This window comes from Myotis brandtii, unplaced genomic scaffold, assembly GCF_000412655.1.
Source record: "Myotis brandtii unplaced genomic scaffold, ASM41265v1 scaffold1161, whole genome shotgun sequence".
Classification (NCBI taxonomy): domain Eukaryota; kingdom Metazoa; phylum Chordata; class Mammalia; order Chiroptera; family Vespertilionidae; genus Myotis; species Myotis brandtii.
Window position 1 is genome coordinate 213,706 of NW_005354015.1, and position 11,688 is coordinate 225,393.

At 39.8% G+C, this 11,688-nt stretch overlaps 1 protein-coding gene across 1 annotated transcript in view; it reads left to right on the top strand.

Annotated features, from left to right (window-relative positions):
- Nucleotides 1-9,518: 9,518 nt before the first annotated feature.
- ZNF317 (zinc finger protein 317) overlaps nucleotides 9,519-11,688 on the top strand; it is a 12,773-nt gene continuing 10,603 nt past the window's right edge. The window contains exon 1 of the mRNA XM_005858207.2: nucleotides 9,519-9,713. The gene's annotated coding sequence lies outside the window, so the exon portion shown is untranslated. The remainder of the gene's footprint in view (nucleotides 9,714-11,688) is intronic.

The window sequence follows — 11,688 nt, forward strand, 5'->3', positions numbered from 1 at the left end:
AAGGGGGGGGAAGAGCAGTCTTTTGGGACTAAGCCCATAACCTGTCAGAGATGCTATCTCTGGGTAGGTAGTGTCAGACTGAGTTAAATTGTAGGACCCCCAGCTGATATCCAGAAAATCTGATAGTTGTTTGGTGTGGTGGGAATCCCCCTACACACACACACACACATCTGTGGCTAGGGTATCAGAAGTGAAGTACTGACCTAGACCAGGTTGCTCAGTTGGTTAGGGTATTATCCCAATATGCCAAGGTTGCCATTCGGTCCCTGGTCAGGGCACATACAGGAATCAACCAATGAATGCATAAATAAGTGGAATAACAAATTGATGTTTCTCTCCTCCCCCTCCTCCTTCTCCTCCTCCTCCTTCTCCTCCTCCTCCTTCTCCTCCTCCTCCTCCTCCTCTCTCCCTTCCTCTCCTCCTCCTCCTCTTCCTCTTTCTTCTTCTTCTTCTTCTTCTTCTTTAAAGGAGACACAGTGAGAAATGAGTTTTTCTTTAGTCCCACCTAGCCTAAGATGTTTACTATATGGCCCATTATGAAAAGTTTGCTTCCTACCTTATTCTGTTTCTCAACTAATATCTGAGGTTCTTCCTTCCCTGAATTTTTATAACTAAAATTTGACAAAATTCATATAAAAATCCAAGTTCAGCTGTAGTGATTTAAATAATAGGTAACAAACAAATGAGTAATGATCAATAATTCCAAGGGGTAAATCAAGTTGCATTTTAAAGTTGTTTGAGCCTGCTTTTTTTCTGCACCTCAAAATAAATTTAGTTTTTTCAGACATTTTTGCCCAACCTTTAAAGCCTGGTTCTTTCCCAATGGAAAGGTGAGAAGCGATTTTACCGCCCTCTGCCTCCCCAACATTTGGAGCCGTTTAACTTTTTTTATTTATTGTTGACACTATTACATATGTCCCCAATTCATCCCCTTTGCCTACCTCCACCCAGGCCCTGCCCCCGCCCCCTTTCCTCTGACAATCACCACACTGTTATCTGTGTCTGTGGGTTATGCCTATATGTTCTTTGGCCAGTACTTTTCTGATCACTGTGGCTAGGACTGAATATGCATGGTTAAAGCAGACATCCCTGTGTTGTTCCTGATCTTAAGTGAAACACTTAGTTTTTACCCGCTGAATATGATGTTGGCAGTGTGTTTGTCATATATGGCTTTATTATTTTGAGGTATAATAAATATACCTCAATTTTTAAAAATATATTTTATTGATTTTTTTTACAGAGAGGAAGGGAGAGGGATAGAGAGTTAGAAACATCGATGAGAGAGAAACATTGATCAGCTGCCTCCTGCACGTCCCCTACTGGGGATGTGCCCGCAACCAAGGTACATGCCCTTGACAGGAATCAATCCTGGGCCCCTTCAGTCCGCAGGCCGATGCTCTATCCACTGAGCCAAACCAGTTAGGGCGAGGTATGTTCTCATTATTCCCACTTTGCTGGGAGTTTTTTATCATAAATGGGTGCTGGATTTTATTAAATGCATTTTCTGCATCAATTGATATGATCATGTGGGTTTTATCCTTCATTTTGTTTATGTGGTGTATCATGCTTATTGATTTGTGGATATTGTACTAATTTGGATCCCTGTAATATATCTCACCTGATCATGGTATATGATCTTTTTTATATATTGCTGGATCCAACTTGCTAAAATTTTGTTAAAGATATTAACATCTACGTTCATCAGAAATATTGGCCTATAATTTTCTTTCTTTGTAGTATCTTTATTTGGTTTAGAAACTAGGATAATTCTGGCCTCATAAAATGAGCATGGGAATTTTCCCTCCTCTTGAGTTTTTTGGAATAGTTTGAGAAGGATAGGTATTAGTTTGAATGTTTGGTAAAAGTCATCTGTGAATTCATCTGGTCCAGGACTTTTGTTTGTTGGGAGTTTTTAATTACTGCTTCAGTTTCACTAGTTGTAATCTGTATAATCCAATTTCCTGACTCAATTTTGGAAGCTTGTATCTTCTAGGAATTAATCCGTTTCTTCCAGATTTTCCAATTTGTTGGCCTATAGTTACATCTCCTCTTTGTTTCTGATCTTATTTATTTTTTTTCTGATGAGTCTGGTTAAAGGTTTGTCAATCTTGTTTATCTTTTCAAAGAACCAGCTCTTGGTTTCATTGATCTTTTATGTTGCTTTTTAGACTCCATTTTGTTTATTTCTGCTCTGATCTTTATTATTTCCTTCCTTCTACTCACTTTAGGCTTTATTTTGTTGTTGTTTCTAAGTTCCTTTAAGTGTAAAGTTAGAATGGGTGAGTTTTCTCTTGTTTCCCGAAGTAGGCCTGTAATGCTATGAATTTCCCTTATGACTGCTTTCACTGTGTCCCATAGATTTGGGGTTGTTATGTTCTCATTTTCATTTGATACAAGGTACCTTTTGATTTATTCCTTGATCTCATTATTAACCCATTCATTGTTTAGTAATATGGTATTTAGCCTCTATGATTTGGTGTGTTTTTTTAGTTTTTATTTCTTGTGGTTGATTTCTAGTTTCATAGCATTATGGTCAGAGAAGATGCTTGCTATGATTTCAATATTCTTAAACTTACTGAGACTTGTATTGTGTCCTAATATGTGGTCTGTCCTAGAAAATGTTCCATGTACACTAGAAAAGAATCCCCATTCTGCTGCTTTGGTGTGCAATACTCTGAGGATATCAATTGAATTGATTTGACTTAGTGTGTCATTTAAGGCCACTGTTTTCTTGTTGACTTTCTGTCTAGAAGATCTACCCAGTGATGTCAATGGAGTGTTAAAATCCCCTGCTGTGACTCTATTACTTTTACGTCCATCAAGATTTGCTTTACATATTTAGGTGCTCCTATGTAGGCACATAAATGTTTACCAAAGTTATGTCCTTTTGTTGGATTGCTCCTTTTATCAGTGTGTAGTGTCCTTTGTCTCTTACTATAGCCTTTGTTTTAGTCTGTTTTGTCAGGTATAACTATTGCTACCCCAGCTTTTTTTCTATTTGCATGAAATATCTTTTTCCATCCCTTTACTTTTTAGTCTGCGTATATCTTTCATTCTGAAGTGGGTCTCTTGTAGAGAGCATATATATGGGTCTCTCTTTCTTTCTTTCTTTCTTTCTTTGCAGTATTCTCTTTCTTGGTTATGGTATTCCTTAGTTTAATAATACAGTATTCTTTTTTGTTTGTTTGTTTAACCCTCACCTGAGGATGTTTTTTATTGATGAGAGAGAGAGGAAGGGAGGGAGAAAAAGAGAGAGAGAGAGAAGCATTGATGTGAGAGAGACACATCAATTGATTGCCTCCCACACACACCCCAACTAGGGCCAGGGATCAAGGCTGCAACCAAGGTACATGCCATTGACTGAAATCGAACCTGAACCCTCCAGTGCACAGGCCAATGCTCTAACCACTTAGCCATGCTGGCCAGTGCTACCTTATGTATTTTGATTGAAACATGAAAGTGATTATTGATAGGTACGGATTTATGACCATTTTATTCTGTGGGAGGTTCTCCTGTGCCTTTGAGATGTTTAGCTGCATTTCCAGATTCCACCATTAGATGCCAGTAGTACCCTACTAAAACCCAGTTGTGACACCACAAAATAATCTCCAGCACTGCAAAATGTTCTCCGTTGAGAGCCACTGCTCAAAAAATAAAATAAAATGTTTTAATTGAAGACAGGTAAGGTGTCTTACAGTAAAGTATGCATTTATATCTGTGTTTCAAATAAACCAGAGTAACAATATTGAACTTTACCTGTGCTGTTGGAAAACCATGTTTCAGGAATGACTTACTACCACAAAGAACCTCCCTTTCCCAGGTGACATGGATAAGACTCACTGATGACCAGCTTGTTTACCTATAACAAGGCCAGACACAACCCCTCCAAATTCCCATTATTTTGTCTCATAAATGAGTAGGTGAAATATTTGTCCCCTTTTCAACAAACCATCTAGACACAGAGGTAAACATTTCTTGTTCAGCTAACAGACTCCCCTGATTACAGCAATAATCCCAAATGTGCAATCCTTCCACCTATAACTCGCCTATTTTTCCCTATAAAATTTTAAAACAAAACCACCCTGCGGAGACACTCTGATTTTCAAATGTGGGTAGTTTTCCCTATTGCAATAGCCTGAATAAAATCAATCTCCTTACTTGCTCAGTTTTTGTTGTTTGCCTTTGACCAAAAAAAAAAAAAAAAAAGAAAAAGAAAAAGGAAGGAAGGAAGGAAGGAAGAAAGAAAGGAAATACCACAAAATGAGGTGGAAGAGTGAGCTCAACTGAAAAAAAGCACAAACTTACAGTTATCAGATTAACAACTTTGGGGTTGTAATGTATAGCAATGTGATTATACTAATAATGCTACATCTTGTATTTGAATATTGCTAAAAGAGTAGATCTCAAATGTTCTCATCATGAAAAAAATAAATGGTAACTACACGGCTATGTGATAAGATGGAGGTGGTAGCTAATAGAATGGTGATGTGAAAGAAAAACACTAGCCCAAAATGGAGTCACTTGTGCTAAAGCTAATGCTACCAAACCTAGATTTAATACCTGACCTAATTGCTGCTTCAACCTCTCCCAGATATTTAATAAAAAAATCTGGAATTTTCTGGTCAACACCCTGATATCACCTGTCACATGGGCCCTCCCTAACCCCAATAGAAATAGCAGGAAATCCATATGATGAAAATGGTTGCCCTTCCCTTCCCCCTAGTAGTAGATGTCCTGGTCTAAAAACAATCCATTCTTTTCTTTTGTTAGTAGCCCTCTTGCCCACTCTTCTTCTGGTAAAAACCTTCCATTTTGTATAACCCCTTGGAGCACCCTTCTGGTTGCTACATGGGATGCTGTCCAATTCACAAATAGCTTATTAGAGCCAATTGGATCTTCAAATTGAAAGATCAGTCGGAGGCCAGAAATCAGGTGACACAAGCTTTATCAGAGGAAAGACCCGCCGGGCTGTCTCCCAAAGGGAGAGCAGCAGCCCATGCAGCGATTAGAACTCTTTTTAAGGAGAATAAGGAAGGCACGAGGGCTTGGGGTACTTGGCGAGAGCTGGTTGGTTAGTCAATGTATATGTCCATACCAGGTGTTCCTTCTGGGGTGGGGCCATATCACATTTACAGTAAGTCATCGCCATTCCTGGGATGGGTGGGTTTAGTAATCTCATTCCACTGGAAAGGTCAGTGAGTCATCGCCATTCCAGGGATGGGTGGGTTTAGTAATCATATTCCAGAGAAAGGTGAGTCTATCACAAATTTGCTCGGTTGAATTTTGTTCCTTAACAACTATTATACTCAGAGAAAATCATTGCAGTTGTTCTTTTCTTTTATTGGAGGTGTGATTCACAACTTTTAATATTTTCCTTTTCCTATGTGTGTGTCTCCCTCTGGCTGTCTTAAGCGAGGGATTCTACAAATGTTACAACACTCTTATTGCCACAGCAATGAGTGGGACTGCATCACTTGCTTTCCAAGTGCTTTCACCTGCATCTCATACAAGACTGACATTGATGATAACTTGAGTAATTGTGATGACACTTTCTGCCACGTGTTACCCAAGCCCCATTTTCCCCTCACAACGAGGTCACCTAGAGCTTTTCAAAGTGTAACCAACCCGGTCCTCGACTCCTATTTTGAGAGTTTCTTTTCTGGTGCCAATCTTGCTACCCTTTACTATATCCATCAAGTCCCAATAGGCTTCAGATGACGCACTGAATTTAGAATAACTTGAGAAGAGTGTAATAAGGCCATATTTACAAAAGTATAGGCAGGGTTTGGGGAAATTACAAGGCATTGTGCGGTAATTGATGGTTATTAAGAGAAATTTGCATTACAGGAGTAGAGAATTTGGTCTGATGATGCAGCCCGCCCTCAGTGGCCTGCAGGGAGGGACACAAGGGAATAAATATCTAAAAACTCACCCTTCTTCCCTCTTGCTAATCCTACCCCATTGACACAACCCAACAGGAAGCCAGAGGGCAAAGAAATCTCTTGATGTAGACGATAAGATTACTCTTCCTGGGCAACAGGGCAGGGAAGAATATGAGACAGGGGTGGGCAAACTTTTTGACTCGAGGGCCACAATGGGTTCTTAAACTGGACCGGAGGGCCGGAACAAAAGCATGGATGGAGTGTTTGTGTGAACTAATATAAATTCAAAGTAAACATCATTACATAAGAGGGTACGGTCTTTTTTTTTTTTTTTAGTTTTATTCATTTCAAACGGGCCGGATCCGGCCCGCGGGCCGTAGTTTGCCCACGGCTGCTAGTAGCAAACGGAACATATCCAACATCTGTGTGAGAAACGCTCACCTGTCTGAATTAAAATAATGGACTGGAGACAGAAATACAGTGAAAACAAGACTTTTAATAGTTCTCAAGAGCAGGTGCCCGTAGGTTGTATAGGCAGGCACACCACCTGGAGTAGCAGCACAGCCTATTTATCTAGTGCAGTGGTTCTCAACCTTGGCTGCACATTAGAATCACCTGGGAATCATCCTCCGGAAATTCTGTTTCTTTGTCACTAATGTTGTGGCCCCACCCCATAACAAAGAAACAGAATTTCCAGAGGATGAGGCCCAGAAATCAGGATTTTAAAAAGATTCCCAAAGGGGTTGTGACCCACAGGTCGAGAACCACTGATCTAAGGGTTTTAAGGGTGGAGATTTTAGGGGAGGTCCCAGGGGCAGTTCTCAATAGACTATTCAGCAGCTTTCCAGGTGTGCCCTTTCAGGGTTGGGGTCTCCACTGATTGATTGGTCAGTGCCAGGTCATTATTCAATGCAGCTTGTCCTGAGGTCAACCTTGGCATCACTTGTCAGGTTTTGCTGCTTTGCTGAGCCTGGAGCTGAGATACATCTGAGGCTTAGAAGTGATCTCTAAGGAGGAAAGGTCAGAGGGTCTAAACCAGTGGTTCTCAACCTTCCTAATGCCGCGGCCCTTTAATACAGTTCCTCATGTTGTGGTGACACCCAGTTTCATTGCTATAAATTGAACATAATTAAAGCATAGTGATTAATCACAAAAACAATATGTAATTATATATGTGTTTCCCGATGGTCTTAGGCGACCCCTGTGAAAGGGTCATTAGACCCCCAAAGGGGTCGTGACCCACAGGTTGAGAACCTCTGGAAATGGAATGACCAGCAATATGAAAAGTGGGGGTTGGGGGTCCCAGTTGAATGACCAGAGATATGCTAGGGGGCTGAGGTCCCACTCTATAATAAGCAACTGAGGCTTTCTGCCCTGGTGACCTTCAGTAGCTGGCCCATCTTCATTGCTTTGCTCATGTCTGTCTAATTGTCTATCATAATTAGACATTTATATAATTTACTAAATGATTTCCCTGATAATTCTAGTAGTCACCTGTCACCACATAGATATTAAAATATTATTGACTATATTTCCTATGCTGTACTTTAGATCCTGATGACTATTTTGAAACTGCCAATTTGAACTTCTTAACCTCTTCATCTTTTTCACCCAGACCTCCAACCCACTCCCTTCTGGGAGCCATCAGTTTGTTCTCTGTATCTATGAGTCTGTTTCTGTTTTGTTCATTCATTTTGCTCTTTAGATTCCATATATAAGTGAAATTATATGGTATTTGTCTTTCTTTGTCTGACTTATTTCATTTAGCATAATATCCTCTAGGTCCATCTATTTATGTTGTCATAAATGTAATATGTCATTCTTTTTAAAAAATATACTTTATTGATTTTTTACAGAGAGGAAGGGAGAGGGATAGAGAGATGGAAACATTGATGAGAGAGAAACATCAATCAGCTGCTTCCTGCACACCTCCTACTGGGGATGTGCCCGAAACCAAGGTACATGCCCTTGACCGGAATCAAACCTGGGACCCTTCAGTCCACAGGCCGGCTGACGCTCTATCCACTGAGCCAAACTAGTTAGGGCTATGTCATTCTTTTTTATGGCTGTTGTATATAGTATGTACCACATCTTTTTTAAAAAAAATATATTTTATTCATTTTTTACAGAGAGGAAGGGAGAGAGATAGAGAGATAGAAACATTGATGAGAGAGAAACATCGATCAGTTGCCTCCTGCACACTCCCCACTGGGTATGTGCCTGAAACTAAGGTACATGCCCTTGATCAGAATCGAACCTGGGACCTTTCAGTCTGCAGGCTGACGCTCTATCCACTGAGCCAAACCAGCCAGGGCATGTACCACATCTTTATCCAATCATCTATTAATGGGCACTTAGGTTGCTTCCATATCTTGCCATTTGTTTTAAATAACACTGTGGTAAATATAGAGGTGCATATATCTTTTCAAATTAGTGTTTTGAATTTTTTAAAGATAAATACACAGAAGTGGAATTACTGGGTCACTAAGGTAATTCTATTTTGAATTTTTTGAGAACATCCATACTGTTTTTCATAGTGGCCAAGTCAATTTGCAATCCCACCAACAATACACAAAGATTTCCCTTTCCCCAGAAGGCAGGGTTCGAGAAGGAATCTTCCCTGTGCTTGGTGTAGTTGAATGGGAGAATTACATGGACTCAAAGCCAGTCAGACCAGTAGTGCTGAGCACTGCTCCTGCTGTCTCTGACACTCCTGCCCTGGAGTCTTTCCACCTTTACTCACCTCTCAAGTTGGGCTTAAACTGCCAACTTCTTATCCCTGACGAGATGTAACCAGTTACTTGCATTTCTCTTTTGAGTCTTGCAACAACTTTAGGATGTGGCCCTTTTATACAAAGGAGAAACAGGTGGTAGGCAATTTAGTGGAGATGTCAGTCTCTTGGGAGAGTTAGGGCTAGAACTTTTGTTAGGAGGTGGATATTTCTTTGTGCTCCATTAATGCTCACACCACCTAGATAAACGTCTTTACCTGGAAGCTATGCCTCCTAATTTTCTGGCTCAGGTATCATAAAAGAGGACCATGAAGTGCTAACCCTGACTTTTCTGAGTCCTGCCATGACCTCTCTTGAGTTGACACAGGGGCATGGAAAACATTTCTGGCAAAGTGATCAGGTTCTGGGTTACTGGTCAAGGTAAAACTAACCATTCTGGTGGATCAATGGGACAAACAAAAGGGTTGAGGGTGTTGCCAAAGTTTACAAGTGGAAAGATAAGGTTGCTGTTATCTGAGTTTGAGAAGGTGGAATCTGGAGTTTTATTTGTGACATTTTAAAGTGTTTATAAAATATCCAAGTAGAGAATGTCTCTTTCAGTTTGGAATTCAGGTTAGAGGTGTAGGGCTGCAGGTGGACATTTGAGTCTTAAGTGTATAAATTGTATTTAAAGCGTTGAGAGTCGTTTCGAGTAGAGAGAATAATTATAAGAAGCTTGAAAAGTGAGTCCCAAGGCTCTCAAACAATTAGCAGTTGGGGACAGGTGCTCAACCATCAGAATCCACCTGGGCATCTTGACCAGCATGCCCGCCTAAACTCAGAACTACATTTCCCAGAATCCTTTCCGCTCTGTGCTTCCGGGTTAGAGCAGCCAATGAGTCACGCGTGATTTAGAAGGCGGAAGTGAAACGGAAGCCATTATTCTCCGGAGGCGATAGTCGCTTTACACATAGGCTGTAGAGAGCTCCCCTGCGATTTCCTTCAGTTGTTGGTGACCTTCCGCCTCCCTGCGGCAGACTGGACCTTCCGTTTGAATTTCTCGGCCCTCGGGCGGCAGCTTCCGTGACCTCTGCTCCCCCCCGACTTTACCCTCAGTAGGGTAAGCCCGGCTTTCCTCGTTTAACCCTTTACTCTCGGCTTCTCTGAGAACACCAGAGGCCTGCAAGGCAAGGAGTTATGGGGGACCTGGACCTGGGGCTGGGACGCCAGGTGGCCCGACCAGTAGTGTGTTTTAGTCCCTGTGGAGACGCGAGGACTGAAATTTAGAACCATATTTAGCGACATATTTAGGCGCTGATGACTGGTCAAAAAACAAACAAAAAGCAAACACCTGACACCTTGGGGTGGAGACAGAAAAGCCAGGCCGAGTGAGTTCGGGATATTATGGAGGCTCAGGAATTAGAGACCTTGAGGATGAATTACCTTTCTTTTGCTTTTGTGGTCAATTTTCTTTGTGGTTAGTTTGGTTTACTATTAATACAGGCACATGTTTTTGGCAGCATTTGTCTTTAATGCTTTTTATACTCAAACTTTTGGTGCACTTGTCTGTTTTTATTTTATTAATTTTAGTTGACTCGTATGTAAATAGCCTATAACTAGATTTAAAAATTCAGTTGGGCATTGTTACTTAACTTGAGAGTTAGTCCATTAATAGTTATTGTGATTACTAACAGTTTGCATTGATTTTTACCATCTTATTTGGTTCCTTTGATTTATCTTTCTATAGGACATATGTGCCAAAAAATGTATGAAAATACATAGACACAGTTAAAAGGACAGCAATAAAGCAAATCCACAAATCAGGCCAAGAAAAGATTATAAAACCTCAGAAACCTGTGTGCTCCTAAATTGCATCCTCTTCTCCAAGATTTTCTTTATGGATTCTACTGTTTATATGCATTTCCCCAAAAATACATTTCCCAATTTTAGTAATTATTTTTTTAATGTACTCACGCTCTGAAGTATTTTCATGCACATCTTTTTTCCATACTGATGCAACTACACATTCTAATTTAGAGATTTTTAAATATCTTGTAGGTGGAGTTCGTACACATACCCATTAACTTTCTGAAGTATTTTCATGCACATCTTTTTTCCATATTGATGCAACTACATCCTAATTTAGAGATTTCTAAATATCTTGTAGGTGGAGTTCGTACACATACCCATTGTTTTTTAGGTACCTTGTGGCTTAAATTTTATTTTTTCAAAAATTTTTTATTGATTTTGAGAGAGAGAGAAACATCGATTTGTTGTTCCTTGTATTTATGCATTCATTGGTTGTTTCTTATATGTGCCCTGACCAGGGATGGAACCTGAAACCTTGGTGTATCTGACAAAGCTTTAACTAATTGAGCTACCCAGCCAGGGCCTAGAAGCTTTTTTAAAACAGTATTTATTAGGTCAAGGAAGCTCCCTTCTTTCCTTAGTTTAAGAGCTTTTCTTTTTTCTTTTTTCTCATGAGCAGCTGTAGCTTTTTACAAGTGATTATTTCTTTCTAGCATCTACTTGGACATCTGTTTGTTGATGTATTTCAAACACCTAGGGATGCCTGGCTTGTGATAGGTACATGGAATGAATGAGTGAATAATATGCTTTTCTTATTTGTCTGATAGAGTGGTGAATTATATCAATGAACACTTCTAATATTACATTAAATATGCATTGGTAAATAAATTACGTGGAAAGGATACTTATTATTGTATCATTTTTTTGGTGATTTGGATCTGTGTTTGTAATTTTCCTGTCCTATTCAGGTTTATGCCAGCCATATAAACTTTTTTCTAAACTTGGCAGTGTTTTGCCTCAGAATAGAGTGACTTGTTTCATAAAGGGAGCTGTACCAAGAAAAACCGTTTAGGTCTGGAGTTTGCTTTGTGGAAAGTTCTAAAGCTGTTGTTTCTGTTCCTTTAAGGGTTATAGGGCATCTAAATTCTCTATTTCATTATGGTAGATAAAATTTCTGTTCATTCCATCTAAGGTTTAAATTGTATAGTCAAAGTTGTTAATAACGTGCTCATATTTTTAATGCTTGCTACATCTGTAATGTTAAGTTTTTCATATATATTATATAT